General features: G+C 46.9%; 1 protein-coding gene across 1 annotated transcript in view; it reads left to right on the forward strand.

The window, feature by feature from the left end:
- The window catches only part of TENM4 (teneurin transmembrane protein 4), an 858,900-nt gene that overhangs the window by 17,505 nt on the left and 834,595 nt on the right, over nucleotides 1–6,800 (forward strand). The gene's annotated exons all lie outside the window — the stretch shown is intronic.

Raw genomic sequence — 6,800 nt, forward strand, 5'->3', positions numbered from 1 at the left:
ACAAGAGGAGTGTGGTGTTTTGTAACTATTTTTATACCTACATCAGACTTGATGTTAGTGCCTCTGAATTATTTAACATTTTTCTTTCTCAGCTGGCCTCTCCAGCAAGTTTCTCTCTCAGGGCGGAGGAGTTATTATTCAGGAAACAATGGAGGCGGACAAACGCCAGCTCTTAAGGCTTCTGCTTTCCTAGGGTGGCCTGACAGTATTAGGTATCCTTTTATGAAGCAGGGGGGCTCGTAAAATGTAGGTGGCAGGAATTCCTGTCTGCATTTTATAGATAGACATTGGAGGCTCAGGAGGGTTAAGCAACTGACCTGAGAGCACACAGCAGGGAGTGAGGGAGTCAGATTTCAAGTTCCGGTCTTTCTGACCTCTAGCATTGGCTGCTTCTATTGAGATGGGCTCTTTTCCCAGCTGTCCTTTACCCTGTGTGTGTGTGTGTGTGTGTTTAGACTAATATAACCTGTTAGCTTCCAGGGCATCTCATCCAGTCACCCCAAAACAGTTTGCAGGTGACTGGAGGTGGGAAGAAGGACCTCAGAGGCTCAGAAATGAGAAGCCAGGGGTGAGGGAACCCCTCGGTACAACCGTATATTAATGGGAAAACTCGCTGCTTTTCACAGGCAGTCCCATCAGTACACTTAGCAGGCCCCCGCGGTAGGTTAACTTGCTTCTGTCAGCATCACCTGTGGGGTAGGAATGCCTCCCTCCCTCGCAGCATCCTCTTTAAAGCAGTGTCTGTACCTTGGGCCTCTTAGAAGGGGGTGATGATTGGCAGCTCTAAACCACCCCAAACAACAGGAGGGAGTGAACTAGACTCTTATTACCTGCCTCTCTTAATTAAAGTCCATCAGAGACTTTTTTAATGGGTATTTTGAAATAGACATCCAGGCTTGAAAGGAATGCTACTGTGAGGGGAGATCAGGTCTCCCTGCAGAAGTGCTGTCCCCCTGGTACCTGTTTTATTTCAGAGCCAGGGAAGATTATGCTCTTTCCATATTCTGTTCTTTAAGTGCGTATTTAATTATTGGTGACCTGGAGATGACTCTCTTTTTTTAAATTCTTCACTCTACCTTGGTGAAAACCCTGGTGGAGTTACCATATGAACTCTCTGGGGGGGACAGGCCTCTGAAAATCAGCCAGGCACACTTATTCCAAAAGTGCCCATCGTTAGGATTTCAATAAAATGTGCCGGGCTAAAGCAGTTGTTAGTAATGTTAGTAACAGTTGTATTTTGATAGGAAGGCATTTTATGAGGATATCAAGTGATACCACATTCAGTTAAATAAAGTACTATTTGATGCATGCAAATTCTTTGATATTAAATTCCAGAGAGCTGTATGAAGTACTTGGTCTCCTTCATATATATATGCATGAAAGCATAAAGCAAAAATAATGTACCATTTTTTTTTTCCTGGATGACTCTATTTATGAAAACTTGCAGACTTGGAAGTGGAATGACATTCTAAGAAGACTTCTTATGTGAAATAATTTGATTTAAAGTTTTAGGAACATTTAAAAAATGACCAGTGTGTTTTCAGATGTCTCTGCATGTGATTTTGCAAGGGGGAGAGGAGGGAGAAAGAGTCCCACTTAAAAAATTCCTTGCGTGTACCAGAAGCTTCTGTGCAGGGATTATCTCATCTGACGCACACACAGATGCCCTGAAAGTAGATATTATCAGCCTGTCTCTGATGGCAAACTGATAACCTGGAAGGTTAAGTAACATCCCTAAGGCTACTCTGCTGGTGGACTTAGGGTTGAACTTGACTTCATCTCTCTCCCAAGTGGGTGCTATTAACCTCTGCCCCATACTGGCTCCTGGAACTGGATTTCAAGCTTTTTTTTTCCATGAAGGAGAAGAACCCCACAAAAACACTGGTGTCCAGATACATCTGGGAAATGCCAAATGAGACAGGTTAAACATGCCTGTGCACTGCAGGAATTCTCAGAGCCTTGACGAGACCCATGTGAATCTCCGTGAGAGGGAAAGAGTACGTAAATGTTCTTGCACTCCCAACAGAAGAGTTTTCAAAAATGTTTGCAGAACCCCCCCTGAGAGCCAAATTCTTTCAGAAACTCCTTGGAGAGTGCTGACCCCATGGATTCCAGAAGAGACAAGGTTCTGAGAAGTGATCAAGGCAGATTGCTCAGCAAGCACTCTGTCCACTCTTCTCTAGAAGGCTGCAAGCCTGCCTCCTCTTTCCATCAGTCCCTCAGATAAACGGAGCAGGTTTTCTGTTCCAACCCCTTCCAACCTGTTTTATCAGAAACATCGAAGAAGATTTGAATGCGGAGAGTGAGGATTTAGCATTTTTTTATATGTTAAGTCATCAGGAGGGAGAAAACCTTTTGTGAGAAGGATTTGCATTACTGAAAGAGCTTAAAGACAAAGATAAGCTTTAAAAATATATGCAGAACAAAGAGAACACAGTGGGTTAGAAGCAAATATTTAAATCTGCCTTATTCCATTAAGGAGCTTAAAAAAAATGTGGCTCTCCTCTCTTTCATTTTTTCTCATTCACAGACACACACACACACACACACACACACAGTCACACAGGAATTCTCACACCCAAATCCCCCACACCTTGGATCTGAACTGAGGGATAGTCTGGCTCACCTGTGTAGCTGGAGAAACCGAAGACCCAGAAGGATGGCTCTGACCTCCACTCACAAAGCCAATCAGTTGCTGGGACTTCCCGCCAAGGGAAGGACACAGGGATGGTGTCTAACCTCTTCTGAACCCCTGCTAGGATGCAGATGCTAATCCCTACCTCCTTACAACTCACCTGGGAGGAGGGCATTAGCTTCACTTCTAGGGGAGGAAATAAGGCTGGGATAGGATCCACAACACACCATCTATGGACTGTACAGTCCATGGAATTCTCTAGGCCAGAATAGATCCCCAGGGGATCTTCCCAACCCAGAGGTCGAACCCAGGTCTCCCGAACTGCAGGTGGATTCTTTACCAGCCGAGCCACAAGGGAAGCCCAACTGGTCCTGCAGAGGGATTTAAGTCCATATTGCAGCATCAAGTCCAAATTTTGAGTTTCTTGACTCCCAAACTAATTTCACAACCTTACTATCTACCTGCCCCTGACTCACAGGAAGAACTGGAGGTTGGTTGCCCCCGTTGCCTTCTAGGGAGACAGGAGGGATCATGTCCATCCCCGGGCTGTGGTTGTCACTATGGATGCCGGACACAGAGGGAGGGAGACAGACACGGCCCCATGGGCGTGGGCTGCATAGCAGCCTTGTTCCCAACTGCTCAGGTGGTTTATAAGCAGCAGGGTGAGTCACGGAGCAGACAAAAGCCACTGACTCAGCCCAGGAAGGGAGGTGCCCTCAGGTCCTTGATTCAACCTTGCCATGGCTCGCCAGGGCTGGTTTGAATTCTGTAAAAAGCCAGGTAGGTTTTTATCTTCTTGACTGCTTTGGATGTGAGTTTGTTACTAAGACAGGGAGATGGCTCAGCTGCCTTCCCTCCATCCTCTGCTTCAAACCTTTATAAGCCAAGCCTGTTACAGATATGGCCTGGAATATGCACAGTCCCAACAAGGAGGGCTGCCTGCAGAGATGGTACCTGGTTGGGGGGACCTGCATTCAAGTGATGCCTCCACTGCTGGACACCGGGTTGCACTCCTCTTTGGGACTTTTGGAGTTTAGGGGCTCATTCACAAAGTCTGTCAATTAGTGTTTGTCAAGCATGTCCAATTGGCCAAGCACTGTGGTTGGCCAAATCAGGGAAAAACTGCTAACCTTCAAGACACGTGCACGAGAAGGAGTGATTGAAGAAGGGTGTAAGTGTTCAGGGGGCATGCAAGAGGCTCTCCCTCTTCTGCATAGAGGCCTTCAGGGATGGTGTCACAGAGGAGGCGGAGCTTGAACTGTGCTGAAGGGCATCAAGAGTCAGCCAGGGTAAGTGGAGAGGATGTTTTGTGTGCAAGAGCAACATACCAAGTACAAACAGGATAATGGGAGATCAAGGTATTTCAAATAGACTCAAGCAAAAGACGTCATACTGGGTGATGTGGTAAGAGGGAGAATAGATTGGAAGGGTTCCTAAAAGCCAGCAGGGACCTTCAAAGCCAACCTTCAGAGTCAGCTTATAAGCAACACAGTTGGCTATGACTCATCAGCCAGGAGCGGCATCTTGCAACCGGCAGTAGCAGTATTCCTGTTGTTGTTCATGTCCGCCATACTGCAGTCCCAGTAAGGAATCAGTTGCACTTCACCACCATTGAGCAGACTTCCCCCAAAGAGAAATTCTAGACCGGTGCTTTTCAGTAGAAGTTCCCCAGGGATGGAACTGTCCTGTATTTGTGTTCCCCAATATCGTAGCTGTTTGTCACAGGTTGCTCTTGGGTCTTTGAAATGTGGCTAGAAATTTGTAAAATTTTTTTGGTACTTGATTGCATTCATAGTGCTTGTTTATAATGCAGAATTATTTGTTGAATGTATTGTTGTTCTTGTTTAGTTGCTAAGTCGTGTCTGACTCTGTGACCCCATGGACTGTCCTCTTCCAGGCTCATCTGTCTTTGGGGTTTCCCAGGCAAGAGTACTGGAGTGGGTTGCCGTTTCCTTCCCCAGGGATCTTCCCAACCGAGGGATGGAACCTACGCCTCCTGTGTTGGCAGGTGGATCCTTCACCACCAAGCCACCTGGAAAGCCCCATGGTATACGTATATTCCCTTTCTCTTGGTCTGCGCTGGTCAAGTGGGAGGAAGCCCACTTGTAATGCAGTGCTATATATCATATACGCCAGACACACACACGCACACACACTGCTGTGTATCATTGCTGATGCTGTATATCTCCCTAGGTGTGATATACAGTGAGAAAAGGGCCTCCTTGGAGGTGAGCACTCCACCCAGGGAGAATGCAGGAAAGGGATGACTTAATCTGCCTGAGAGCCACCAAGGTAAGCCTTTAGAGAGGAGAGGTCTTCTTCTTAAAGGGCCCTGAGAGTTTAGGAGCTCTCCCAGTGGGGAAATGCGGAAGGACTCCCCAGGCAGAGAAGAGAGCCTGGGGAAAAGGCTGTAAACTCTGCAAAAGTGCATCTCTGAAGGAAGCCAGGTGGGATGGCGTGACCTCAGAAAGAAGGAAGGCCCCTAGGGAGCTTGGACTTTATTCTAATGGGGCAGGGGAGCCAAACATATTGTGTGCTATCACATTGAGTATCAGCAGGAGAGTCACGGGCATCATGCAAGAAGGCAGGAGATGTGAATACTGGGCCGTGTAATTCTGTAGACAGGGAACATGAACATCACAATTCAAAGCCAAGGATTTGAGGTCAGAATGCAAAAGTAGACTGTCTTCTACCAGGTTGTGGTTGTTCAGTCGTGAAGTTGTGTCTGACTCTTTGTGACCCCATGGACTGCAGCACGCCAGACTTCCCTGTCCTTCAGTATCTCCCGGAGTTTGCTCAAATTCGTGTCCATTGAGTCAGTGATGCCATCCAGCCATCTCACCCTCTGTCACCCCCTTCTCCTTAAACCCTCAATCTTTCCTAGCATCAGAGTCTTTTCCAACAAGTCGGCTCTTTGCATCAGGTGGCAACGGTATTGGAGCTTCAGCTTCAGTCCTTCCAATGAATATCCAGGGTTGATTTCTTTTAGGATGGACTGGTTTGATCTCCATGCAGTCCAAGGCACTCTCAAGAGTCTTTTCTAGCACCACAGTTTGAAAGCATCAGTTCTTGGGTGCTCAGCCTTTTTTATAGTCTCATATCCATACATGACTACTGGAGAAACCACACCTTTGACTATACAGACCTTTGTCAGCAAAGTGATATATTAGCTTTTTAATATGCTGTCTAGGTTTGTCATGGCTCTCCTTGGTATATTGTCTCATTTGGTACCACTTTCATGTTTGGAGTTTTCCTTCAAGTCGTTAAGTTTGAGCCACAGCATGTGGCACTGCCGCTGCTGCTAAGGGGCTTCAGTCGTGTCTAACTCTATGCGACCCCATAGATGGCAGCCCACCAGGCTCTCCTGTCCCTGGGATTCTCCAGGCAAGAACACTGGAGTGGCTTGCCATTTCCTTCTCCAATGCATGAAAGTGAAAAGTGAAAGTGAAGCCTCTCAGTCGTGTCCGACCCTCAGCGACCCCATGGACTGCGGCCTACCAGGCTCCTCCACCCATGGGATTTTCCAAGCAAGAGAACTGGAGTGGGGTGCCATTGCCTTCTCCAGCATGTGGCACTAGAAGACTATTAAGGAGGAGTCCCACGTGAGCCACCGGCAGCCCAGAGAAGAGTAACTGGTGGCCAGAGAGGCTGGTTGGCCTGCTCATGGATGCTCATCTTTCCCTAGCAGCACAGAGCCTTGGGTTCTAGAACTTGGTCTCTGGGCTAAGGAGAACTCCAGATGCATTTCCAGTGCCTATGTAATAAGTGTCAACATCTTAAAGTACACCTGCTTTTGTAGAGCAAAAATAAAGTTCTTTGTAGTGATCCCGTCAGTACACTCGCAATGTGCTCAGTATTGGTGTTCTGATGCCAGTGTCAGGTTTGAGGCTTTCGGTTAACTCCTTTCCACATATCGGTTTTGCCTTTAATGTTACACAATATCAATATATTGATCAAGGTCTCAGCTACAGTGTACCTTAGCTAAACTGTCCTGTGTTTCTAGCAAATAGGGAATGACTGCATGAGGGGTAACAATGTCAGTATTACATTTGTCTGCAGAGTCTGTATTTCTTTTTTTGCCATTCTTGGGTCATGCTCCCAAGTCCTGACTTTGCCTGAGAGATGGATGCCAGGCTTGCACAAGAGCAGTTTGAGTGGTGCACTG

Source organism: Bison bison, unplaced genomic scaffold (assembly GCF_000754665.1).
Source record: "Bison bison bison isolate TAMUID 2011002044 unplaced genomic scaffold, Bison_UMD1.0 scf7180017864324, whole genome shotgun sequence".
NCBI lineage: Eukaryota > Metazoa > Chordata > Mammalia > Artiodactyla > Bovidae > Bison > Bison bison.